Here is a 12,283-nt window from a genome sequence, read left to right as displayed (position 1 = left end):
TGACCCCAACTGCTTTGCTCGCCTCAGTCTCCCAAAGTGCTGGGATAACAGATATGAGTCACCGTGCCCAGCCTCTTCTGTTTCTTGATATGAGAGTTGTGTCCCCTGCTTCTCCCATACCTTCTCCAATTCCACCATTGGCAGACACCATGCAGCCTCTTACTGCTTTCTTGGGTGACATATCACCTAGATTGCAGAAGCCCAGCTACCCTCCTTCGTGTCCATCCACCCCCTGCTATAGACAAAATGTATGTGTCCTTCCAAAGTCTAGGTTGAATTCCTAACCCCCAATGTAATGATATTTGAAGTCAAGACCTTTGGAAGGTGATTAGGTCATGAGGGTGGTGCCCTCATAAATGGGATTAGTGCCCTTAATAAGAGACCCCAGAGAGCTGTCCCTCCTACCAAGTGAGGACACAACCAAAAGGCACCATCTGTAAGCCTGGAAGTGAGTCCACATCAGACACTGAATCTGCTGACATCTTGATCTTGGACTTCCCAGCCTCTAAAACTATAAGAAATAAACTTTCATTGTTTACAACCCACCCAGCCTATGGTATTGTTGTTATAGTAGCCAGAAAGGACTCAGAAACCCACACATCCTAACCATGCTGGACTGCAGAGTGCAGGCTACACTGCCCCAAGCTCCTCGTTGCCCCCAGCTTTTCCTCTCTAATGCTCCTCTCCCCTGCGCAGGGAGATGCAGGGCACAGCAAGAAGTTGGCTGCCCACACAGACACCCAATGGGGAGATAGTGTGTTGATTCCTCCCATTCTATCAGGAAACCCTAGTCTTTCCTAAACATTTTCTCGGAGCACCCCCTCCTACCCAGAGCCCTGGTACACGTGAAGAGTTCAGGAAAGAGAGGATGATGAAGCATCTCACCAAAGACTTCTCACCTGTCCAACAGCCAGCTGGCAGCTTTGTTTTTTCGGGAAGCTAGGCAGAGAGAAGCTTTCTGACCCCATTATTGGCTGCCCTCTTTAAACCATTTAAGAGGCAACAGAAAAAGTCCTATTCGGGGTGGGGCACAGTGGCTCACGGCTGTAATCCCAAGACTTTGGGAGGCCAAGGCGGGTGGATCGCTTGAGGTCAGGAGTTCGAGACCAGCCTGGCTAACATGGCAAAACCCTGTCTCTACTAAAAATACAAAAATTAGCCAGATGTTGTGGCGGGTGCCTATAATCCCAGCTACTTGGGAGGCTGAGACAGGAGAATCACTTGAACCTAGGAGGTGGGTGTTGCAGTGAGCCAAGATCGCACCACTGCACTCCAGCCTGGGCAACAGAGTGAGACTGCATCTCAAAAAAAAAAAAGAAAAAAAAGAAAGAAAGAAAGAGAAAAAGAAAGAAAATGTCCTATTCCTGGAAACCATCATTCTGAGCAAACTATCCCAAGGACAGAAAACCAAACACCACATGTTCTCACTCATAGGTGGGAATTGAACAATGAGAACACTTGGACACAGGGCGGGGAACATCACACACCGGGGCCTGTTGTGGGGTTGGGGGATGGTGGAGGGATAGCATTAGGAGAAATACCCAACGTAAATGATTAGTTAATGGATGCAGCAAACCAACATGGCACATGTATACATATGTAACAAACCTGCACATTGTGCACATGTACCCTAGAACTTAAAGTATAATAATAAAAAAAAGAAAATGTCCTATTCAACATCTGCTAATGAGGAGGACTTAGGTATCATTTGTACAGAAAATGTCATCTTTATTAAATAAGTCATACCCCCACCCTCAAGTTTTTGCAGCAAAATGGCTCTGCAGAGTTTCTGCCATGGATTGAAAGTTTGTGTCCCTCCAAAATTCATGTTGAAACTTAATCCCCAATGCAATAATATGAAGAGACAGGGCCTTTAGGAGGTAATTATGTCATGAGGGATCCTCTTTCATGAATGGGATTAGACTATAAAAGAGGCTTCACGCAGTGTTGGCCCCTTTTTGCCCTTCCACCTTCCATAAGAGAGGCACATCTTGGAAGCAGAGATCAGGCCCTCACCAGATACTGAACCTGCTGGTGCCTTGATCTTGGACTTCGCAGCCTCCAGAGCCATGAGAAGTACTTTTTTATTATTTAAATATTACCCAGTTTGTGGTATTCTGCTATAGCCACACAAATGAACTAAGACAGCCTGTGATATGAAGATGGCACCACTCCTGCCCCACGCTCATGAGAGCTCTTCAAGAAAGCACTGGCAATGCTCACGATGGATTTTGAAACAGGCAGAGATGAACTCTCCCAAGTGGTAATTCCCACACCTACATCAACAGCCTCCAGCTCCAGAGAGCACCACGTTTATTTCTTCTTGATTTTTTTTTTTTTTTTGAGATGGAATCTCCCTCTGTTTCCCAGGCTGGAGTGCACTGGCACGATCTCAGCTCACTGCAACCTCCGCCTCCCAGGTTCAAGAGATTCTCCTGCCTCAGCCTCCCGGATAGCTGGGATTACAGGCATGCACCACCACCCCTGGCTAATTTTTGTATTTTTTCTTAGTAGAGACAGGGTTTCACCATGTTGGCCAGCATGGTCTCGAACTCCTGACCTCGTGATCCATCCACCTCAGCCTCCCAAAGTGCTGGGACTACAGGCATGAGCCACCATGCCCGACCTTAAATTTTTTCGGTAGATATGGGGTCTTGCTTTGTTGCCCATGCTGATCTCAAATTCCTGGCCTCAAGCAGGCCTCCTGCCTCAGCTATCCAGGCGACTAGGATGACAGGCGTGAGCCACCACACCCAGCCTGCATCTATTGTTTCCCAGACATCTGTATGTGGACACCCTGCAAGCACCTCATGTCCAAAACACGTGCATTATCCTCTCATGCTCTCCTAAATGCTCCCAGCCTGAAAGCCCTTCTTCCCTTTATATCCTTGATCTTAGCTTACCATGCCACCATTGCCCAAACTCAAAATCTTAGGAACAACTCTGACTTGTCCCTCACTCCACGTATCGGCAACTCCCAGTCATTCTCCCTCCTAAATATCAGGTGGTGCTGCCTCCCCCACCCTCCCAGCTGCCACTGATCCTGATGTTCTGTCACTTGGACTGTGTATACATACGTATGTTAAAAAGAATAGATGCCCATTTTCTGCTTCAGGGGAGCTGGGAGCCCGACGTTTCCAGGAGCACTGAGTGGAGTTAGTGTCGGCCGCTTTTGGCATGGCAGCTTTTTCTGGCCTGGCTGAGATCTCATGGCTTAACCCGCAGGAAGATGTCCAGTTTCAAAAGGAGGTGGTACAGGTTTGCAAGCACATAACCCAGCAAAAAAAACAAGAACAACTTGCTCCTGGAGTAGTCTACATGCGCCACCTACCTAACCTACTTAACAAAACCCAGATCTTTTCATATTTCTCCCAGTTTGGCACTGTGACACAGTTCAGACTGTCCAGAAGTAAAATGACTGGAAATAGCAAAGGCTATGCATTTGTGGAGTTTGAGTCTGAGGATGTTGCCAAGATAGTTGCTGAAACAATGAACAACTACCTGTTTGGTGAAAGACTCTTGGAGTGTCATTTTATGCCACCTGGAAAAGTACATAAAGAACTCTTTAAACACTGGAATATTCCATTTAAGCAGCCATCAAATCCATCAGCGAAATGGTATAATCAGAATCGGACACTAACACAAAAGCTACGGATGAGGAGTGATTTAAAAAGAAACAAAGATTATTCAGGAAGAAATTAGCTGGCTGGGCACGGTGGCTCACCCCCGTAATCCCAGCACTTTGGGAGGCCAAGGTGGGTGGATCACCTGAAGTCAGGTATTGGGGAAAAGCTGAGTGTTGGGAAAAAAGCTGAGGCAGGGCTTGCATGTCTGACATAATGTAAAAGAGTCTTGAAACATGTCTGGGGTCCAGGGTCTAAAACCTCTCATGGCCTTTGGAACACCAAGCTCTGTGCTAAAGGGTGGAAGGCTGCCCTGCGGCACCGTAATCTAAGCCCAGGGCATAAAACCCCTCGTGGCTTGGATGGAATCCAGGGCCCAGGGCATAAAACCCCTCGTGGCTTGGAAGGGATCCAGGGCTCAGAGCATGAAACCCCTTGTGGCCTCTGGAATGTGTCTAGACTTGCCGGCTCCTTGCTTCTAGCATTCCCAGGCTCATAGATCAATTGTACCTTAAACTAGAAGAACATGTTTCCCATTATCTCAAGTAGCAGAACATGTTCCATATGCTTCAAAGAAAATGCTAAACTGTCACAGCTGTAAATCATGCACTTGATGCAGTGCTTTCTTTCAACCCCCACATCCTCACCACCTGCCTCTTTGTTTGATCACCAATAAACAGTACGGGCTTCCAGAGCTCGGGGCCTTCGCAGCCTCCATACCAGTGTTGGACCCCTGGACCCACCTTATGCACTTTTAACTTGTCTTTTCTCATTCCTTTGACTCCGCCAGACTTTGTAGCCCCCATGGCCTGGTGCTGGATCTGATCACCCCAGCATTCCTGGCGCCCAACATGGGACAATGAAGATCCTGGTGAAGGAACACTAGAGGACATGAAAGTGGAGGAAGTATCATCAGAGGACACCCGAGGACGACTGAAAGAAGCTCGGTGGGAAAGCTGAGTGCTCAGAAGAACCAGGGTAACAATCGGACAAAGTGAAAGCGAACATTCTGCTTATTTGAATTTCTTAAGGCATTTATTACAAAAAGGGGCAGTGAACGTTAGTACTCAAAATTTGTTATCACTCTTTAGTACAGTAAAGCAGTTTTGCCCATGGTTTCCAGAACAAGGGACTATGGAGTTGGATGAATGGGAGAGAACTGGCAGAGATTTTAAAAAGGTGTATAAAGAGGGAGCAAAAATTCCAGTTTCCGTTTGGTCAATGTGGGCACTAATAAAGGCAGCCCTTGAGCCCTTTCAAACAGATGATGATGGAGATTCAGATGAGGAAGAGGAGGACGAGTGTAAAAAACTAACTTCAGATTCTGAATGCAAGGAGCAAAAAAGAGAAGAGGTTAAAGAAGGGGAAACCGAAAAAAGTATATTTTACTAGCCCATCGGCTCCACCTGCTGAATTAAGTGAATGGCCACCTCCTCCCTTTCCCCTTAATGGGCGAGAAAGTGAATTAGCTGTAAAACTTTCTGTTCCTGTAGTTGCAACATTAAAACCTGGAGCAATTGGTGGTGCTATGCAAAATTCTATTCAAAAAGCTAGAGCAAGCCGGACGCAGTGGCTCACGCCTGTAATCCCAGCACTTTGGGAGGCCAAGGCGGGCAGATCACGAGGTCAGGAGATCAAGACCATCCTGGCTAACACGGTGAAACCCCATCTCTACTAAAGACACAAAAAAATTAGCCGGGCGTGGTGGCGTGCGCCTGTAGTCCCAGCTATTCGGGAGGCTGAGGCAGGAGAATCGCTTGAACCCGGGAGGCAGAGGTTGCAATAAGCCGAGATCGCACCACTGGACTCTAGCCTGAGCAACAGAGCGAGACTCTGTTAAAAAAAAAAAAAAAAAAAAAAAAGCTAGAACTGAGGAAGACCTTGAAGCATGGCAATTTCCAGTTACTATAATCCAGCAAGGAGGATAGAATATAACTAATTGGGCCACTTTTCCTTTTAAGTTATTAAAGGAATTTAAGTAAGCCATTACTCAATATGGACCGAACTTTCCTTTTGTGCAAACTTTGTTAAAAAATGTGGCTCTTGATACTTTACCAAATGTGGCTTTGGGATACTTTACCAAAATCTGTTCTCACTCCGTCTCAGTATTTACAGTTTAAAACTTGGTGGGCTGATGAAGCGCAAACTCAGGCAAGGGAAAACACACAAGCGCAGCCACCTGTGCCTGTTTCCTTTGAACAGTTCATGGGAGTTGGCCGCAACTGGGGTAGATTAGAAAATCAAGCAGTAATGGAGGATGTTGCCATTGTTCAGCTGTGCCCTGCATGCTTACGGGCATGAGAAAGGATAAATGTTACAGCGGAAAAATATCCTTCTTTCAGCTCGTCCGACAGGGACCTAAAGAACCATATATTGATTTTATTGCTTGGCTCCAAGAGGCTGTGTATAAAGCCATAACTGATAAAACAGCTCAGGATGTTGTAATACAGCTTCCTGCATATGAAAATGCTGATGCAGAGTGTCAAACTGCCATCAGACCTATGAGAGGGAAGGCTCGTTTGGCTGAATATATTGGGGCTTGCGATGGCATTGGGGATACCTTGCATAGGGCTCCTCTTTTAGCTCAGTCTATGGCTGGATTGAAAGTAGGAAGGAATGTGCCCCGTTTCTCAGGCTCTTGCTTTAATTGTGGGCAATTTGGACACACAAAAAAGGAATGTAGAAAAGGAAAATAAAAAGTCTGGACAAGATATATGGTGGAGGGAAGCACATACAAAGAGCTGAGAAAAAGGAAAGTTAATTATATGGGGAAGAGGATTTGCTTGTGTCTCTCCAGGTGACAATCAGGTGCCTGTGTGGTGCCCACCAAACATCCGAAGATGTATCATCAGTTACAGCATCTAATGGACCCACCTGTACAGTGCAAATTGAAGGCTTAAGGATTGCTTTTCTGCTATACTGTTGCACAAGAAGGATAAGCCTCAATTTGCTTTTTCTGTGCCTTCTGTTAGAAGGGGCCTGTTTCTCATTATCAGTGGAAAGTTTTACCCCATGGTAATTAACCACAGAGGCAGAAGCTGAGTTACAGCTTGTAGAACAAATGCTTCAGCAATGGCATGCCTCCCGGCTACAGCCACTAAAGTTTTTGCTTCTGTTTCGCTAGATTTACTGACATGGCTTTGAGGGTATGCTTGTGTTTTTGCAGATGAACAAACTGTGCGGATGCCCTCAAGATGTGTACGACCATGGAATGGGAGACTGGAGAGACCCATGGATCCCAACCGTGGACCTGGTTCCCCCAGTACAAGCCATGAGCCAGTTGAGTCCGAATGCGAAGACGGAACGAGGACCGACAGGAGTCATGCTGACATCCACCCCCATAACATGGGGACAGATCAAGAAAAACCACACAGGAAGCTGAAAAACTGCTGGAACACCAAGGTTTTACCCTTTGCTGGGATTCAGAGGTACAACAGATGCTTAACGGACCAATGCTTTCTGACTGAGCTCCTCTCTACCTGAATACAAGAGACCCTAATAGTTAGGCAGGAATATCATCACCCCTGTTCAGCATGAAGAAGCTGCAGAAGACGGACCTTCATCCTTCTGCAACCCTTAGGATTAAGGGTCCTCTTGTAAAAGGGAAAGTGGAAATATGTAAGAAGCATTCAAACCAGAACGACTCCATTCTGAATAAGGGCCAATGCATCCTAATGAGGAAGGGATGAAAAAATGAATATATCTATAGGATATAAATATCCCCCATATGCCTGGGACCTGTTGTTGGATGCTTACAGATTGACACACAAGCTTGGTTGGCAGTAGTCCCCGGAAAAAATAAATCACAGGCTGCTTTGCATATGATTTGGGGGAGTAGTTTAAAATATAATTATTCCAATCCTAAAACCCTGAAGTTCCGTCCTAATAAGCGTGAATGTGAGCGAAGCAAAGTTTGGTTTGAAGGTGTGGATGCTTGAACTTGGGAAGATTGTATAGCAAGTAAGGCTGAGGTGCTACAAAATAATTCCTATGGAATCACCATTGATTAGTCCCCTAAGGGGATCTTTAAAGAAAATTGCACTGGAAGGCCTTCTTGTAGAACAAATGTAGTAAACCAGAGGAATCGCTGGCAAAGGAATCATACACAGTATGTTCGGACGGAAGCTAATGCCCCTATCATATACAGTCCTGCTGGCATTGTTGCACCTAGTCCAAAAATGATATCTCCTGTCATAAGACAGGAACATTCTGAATTATGGAAATTAGCTATGGCTGAAAGTTCAATCAAAAGTTGGGAGGGTACATATAAAAGGAATAGAGGGGAGGGAGGTAAAAATAAATATGCTCTCTCTTTTCTTTCCAATAGGACCTTTTGGATTCAAAGCTGTGTTCGGCCATCTTTTATGCTAGCAACACGAAATGTTACCAACTTTTAATAAAAATCAGACTATCCTGATAATTAAAGCCAGAGAAGGAGTTTGGATCCCTATGTGTCTCTAAATAGACCATGGCAGGCATCATCATCCATTCATATTGTAACTAAATCCTTAAAAAACTCTTATCCCAAAGATTTATAGTTGCTCTTTTCTTTGCTATAATTGGCCTCATTGCTGTTACTACTACCGCTGCAGTAGCTGGTGTGGCTGTACATTCATCTGTGAAAAGTGCTGAATTTGTCAATAAGTGGCAAAAGAATTCCACAAAATTATGGAACTCCCAAGCTCAAATAGATAAAAAAAAATAGTTAACCAAATTAATGATCTCCGTCAGACAGTGATTTGGATGGGAGATCGTATTATGAATTTAGAAAGTAGAATTCAAATGCAATGTGACTGGAATACATCTGACTTTTGTATTACTCCTCAGTTATAATGAGACAGAACACTGATGGAAGAAGCTTAAACGCCATCTAGAGGGTAGAGAGGAAAATCTCACCCTCTAAATTGTAAAACTAAAAGAGCAGGATTTTGAAGCCTCTCAGACTCACTTAGCCCTGCTCCCTGGAACTGATATTTTGAACAAGACAGCCAATAGGTTGTCTGCAATCAATCCTCTTAAACGGATTGTGGCCATTGAAAACTCTACACTTGGAAATCCTGTTCTAATAATTATGTGCTTGTGCTGTCTCCTTTTAGTCTGCAGATGCGGACGCCACCTCTGGAGAGAAAGCCACCATCGAGAACAAGCAATGATAGCTGTGGTGGTTTTACAAAAAAGAAAAGGGGGTCATGTTGGAGAAAAGCTAAGTATTGAGAAAAAAGCTGAGGCAGGGCTTGCTAGTCTGACATAATATAAAAAGAGTCTTGGAACGTGTGTGGGTTCCAGGGTCTAAAAGCCCTTGTGGCCTTTGGAACACAAGCTCTGTGCTAAAGGGTGGAAGGCTGCCCTGCGGCACCGTAATCTAAGCCCAGGGCATAAAACCCCTCGTGGCTTGGATGGAATCCAGGGCTCAGAGCATGAAACCCCTCGTGGCCTCTGGAATGTGTCTAGACTTGCCGGCTCCTTGCTTCTAGCATTCCCAGGCTCATAGATCAATTGTATCTTAAACTAGAAGAACATGTTTCCCATTATCTCAAGTAGCAGAACATGTTCCATATGCATCAAAGAAAATGCTAAACTGTCACAGCTGTAAATCATGCACTTGATGCACCACTTTCTTTCAACCCCCACATCCTCACTACCTGCTTCTTTGTTTGATCACCAATAAATAGTGAGGGCTTCCAGAGCTTGCGGCCTTCGCAGCCTCCATACTAGCATTGGCCCCCTGGACCCATCTTATGCACTCTTGTCTTTTCTCATTCCTTTGACTCTGCTGGACTTCATAGCCCCCACAGTCTAGTGTTGGGTCTGATCACCCCAATGGTCAGGAGTTCGAGACCAGCCTGGCCAACATGGTGAAACCCCATCTCTACTAAAAATACAAAAATTAGCCAGCCATGGTGGCAGGCACCTGTAATCCCAGCTACTTGGAAGACTGAGGCAGGATAACTGTTTGAACCTGGGAGACAGAGGCTGCAGTAAGCCTAGATTGGGCCACTGCACTCCAGCCTGGGCGATAGATCAAGACTCAATCTCAAAAAAAAAAAAAAAAAAAGGAATTAGCTAAAAAAGGAATTGATTATGATTTTCCTTCTTCCTTGATTTTCCAGAAAACAGAAAGTATTTCAAAAACTAATTGTCAGACGTCTACAAAAGGCCATGTTTTACATAAGAAGAAGAAAAAGGTTTTAGGCACTCTTGACACTCCTGAGAAGACTGTGGATATATCCAGGGCCTCACACCAGTTTGTACACCAACATTTTTGGAGAGACGAAAATCTGAAGTGGCTGAAATGAATGATGATGATGAAGCTAATGAAATAGTTTTCAAACAGCCCATATCCTATGTAAAATAAGAAACACAAGAGACTCAAACACCTACACATTCACGGAAAAAAAGACGAAGCAAAAGCTATCAGTGATTTTCAGTGTATTACATATAATATTTCTTCTGGAAAATATAATATTTTTATGAGAGTGGACTTTGTGTTTTACCAGGTACAATGAAATGCAATCCTTGACAAGATTTTCAGAGGTAAAATGCACTGTTTGGTCAAGTTAAGGAAAGCAATCTGTAATTTTGGATTGCCTGCCTTTGGCTGAAATACAAGGGTGCATACCAGCTTGCAGTGGCTTGACTGACATTGCCTCTTTGTCCTGGCCTCTAGTTTTCTTTTGATATGTCACAGCTCTCCTTAGTTACTCTACCTAGACAGAAAGTTGACCACTAACTGCAGGTTTAAGTACTAAACTGCAGCCTTTTTCTATCACCAGCAGTTAAAGACCACCAATCTGGTTTGTCCATCTACACGGTTTGTCAGGGACATTTAACTCATGAGAGTGCTTTAGATTTCAACATCAGATGGTTGAAGCTGTAAGGTAAATTATATGTAGTGTGAGAAGGCAGTTCCAGTTTTTTGTTTTGTTTTGTTTTGAGATGGAGTCTTGCTCTGTCCCCCCGGCTGGAGTGCAATGGCGCGATCTCGGCTCACTGCAACCTCCGCCTCTTGGGTTCAAGTGATTATCCTGCCTCAGCCTCCCCAGTAGCTGATTTTTAGTAGAGACGGGGTTTCACCATGTTGGTGAGGCTGGTCTCGAACTCCTGACCTCGTGATCCACCCGCCTTGGCCTCCCAAATTGCTGGGATTACAGGCGTGAGCCACCGCGCCCGGCACAGCAGTTCCAGTTTTAGCACAGATTTGCTTATGTATTAGTTCAAATTTGAATAGAGATTCAAAAACGACTTTTTTTTTTTTTTTTTTTTTTTTTTTTACCAATTTGTTAAATTAGTTTTCGTTGGGCTAGCATGGATTCATAACCACAATTTTATACTAGTATCACCAGTGAGGAACTGTATTTCAAGGATCAAACAATAACCAGCAAATAAACTTTTTTCTACAAAAAAAAAAAAAAGGCATAGATGCCCACGTGCCACGGGGCTTAATGAGAACAAGCGCCATACTGAGCCCTTTACGTACACCGCCATGTTCGAATGTCATAGCAACTCTGAGACAAGTGTTCTTGGCCAGCTCCCGAGTGAAACTGAAGCTCAGAGAGGCTAAGCAAATTACCCAAGGTGACTCAGCTTTTCAGGGGCAGAGCAGTATGTGACTTCAGTCAAGCATGTCAGTTGGACTCCACGCCCATGATCTCAACACTTTTCCTGTACTTCCTCTCATTGTGGCAATGAACAACTAGGGCTTAGGCCGGGCGCTGTGGTTCACGCCTGTAATCCCAGCACTTTGGGAGGCCAAGGCGGGTGGATCACTTGAGGTCAGTAGTTTGAGACCAGCCTGGCCAACATGGTGAAACCCCGTCTCTAATGAAAATACAATAATTAGCCAGTCCTGGTGGCAGGCACCTGTAATCCCAGCTACTCGGGAGGCTGAGGCAGGAGACTCGCTTGAACTCGGGAGGCGGAGGTTGCAGTGAGCCGAGATCGCATCACTGCACTCCAGCCTGGGCGACAGAGCGAGACTCAGTCTCAAAAACACACACACACAACAACAAAGGCGACACCCGAACCTTGACGCTCCGACAATAACAACAACAAAGGTGATCCCCGAACCTTGACACCTCGACAGGGCTGAGAGGGGAGAAGCTTGGTGAGGGCCTCTAAATCTGGGGAGATTTCAAGGAAGGGAGGCAAAGATGACCTCCTGGACCTAAAAGAGGAGAAAGGACATGAGGGTAGGAGAGGCCCCCCCTTGCCCTTGGAAGGGTCCCAAGTAGATGGGGTGGAATGAATGGGAAAGAGGAGGGACCCCAGAATCTCCAGGGTCGGAAGGGGGTTCGGGGAGGAGGGGGATTTTAGGAAATCTGTAAGCCCCTACGAAATGGGGAGACCCCGAAGGTCGAATCTTGGAACTTTGAAGGTCTAAAGCCGGTAGGGATAGGGAGTGGAGAGTGAAAGGAAGGGTCTGGTTCTAAGCGGTGGATGGGGCAATGGGGCTCCCCAGTGGGCCAAGGAGATACCGAGAGGGATTCTCCCCTCAACAACCCAGTCCCCTCTCTCCCTCCAAGCTCCGCTCAGCACCTCCAGGCCTGGGCCGGGTCTCCCGGACGCTACCGGAACCTACCCGCACAAGCGCAGGCAAAAGCCTCAGCAAAAATGCCTGAAGGCGCAGAAAGGCGCTCGCCAACCAGAGGGAGAAGGCGAGG

At 45.7% G+C, this 12,283-nt stretch overlaps 1 pseudogene; it reads left to right on the top strand.

The window, feature by feature from the left end:
• Positions 1 to 3,177: 3,177 nt before the first annotated feature.
• Positions 3,178 to 10,044, top strand: LOC101131347 (MKI67 FHA domain-interacting nucleolar phosphoprotein-like; annotated as a pseudogene).
• Positions 10,045 to 12,283: the final 2,239 nt, after the last annotated feature.

This window comes from Gorilla gorilla, chromosome 20 (genome assembly GCF_029281585.2).
Source record: "Gorilla gorilla gorilla isolate KB3781 chromosome 20, NHGRI_mGorGor1-v2.1_pri, whole genome shotgun sequence".
Lineage (NCBI taxonomy): Eukaryota > Metazoa > Chordata > Mammalia > Primates > Hominidae > Gorilla > Gorilla gorilla.
This window is presented reverse-complemented; position numbering and strand designations above follow the sequence as displayed.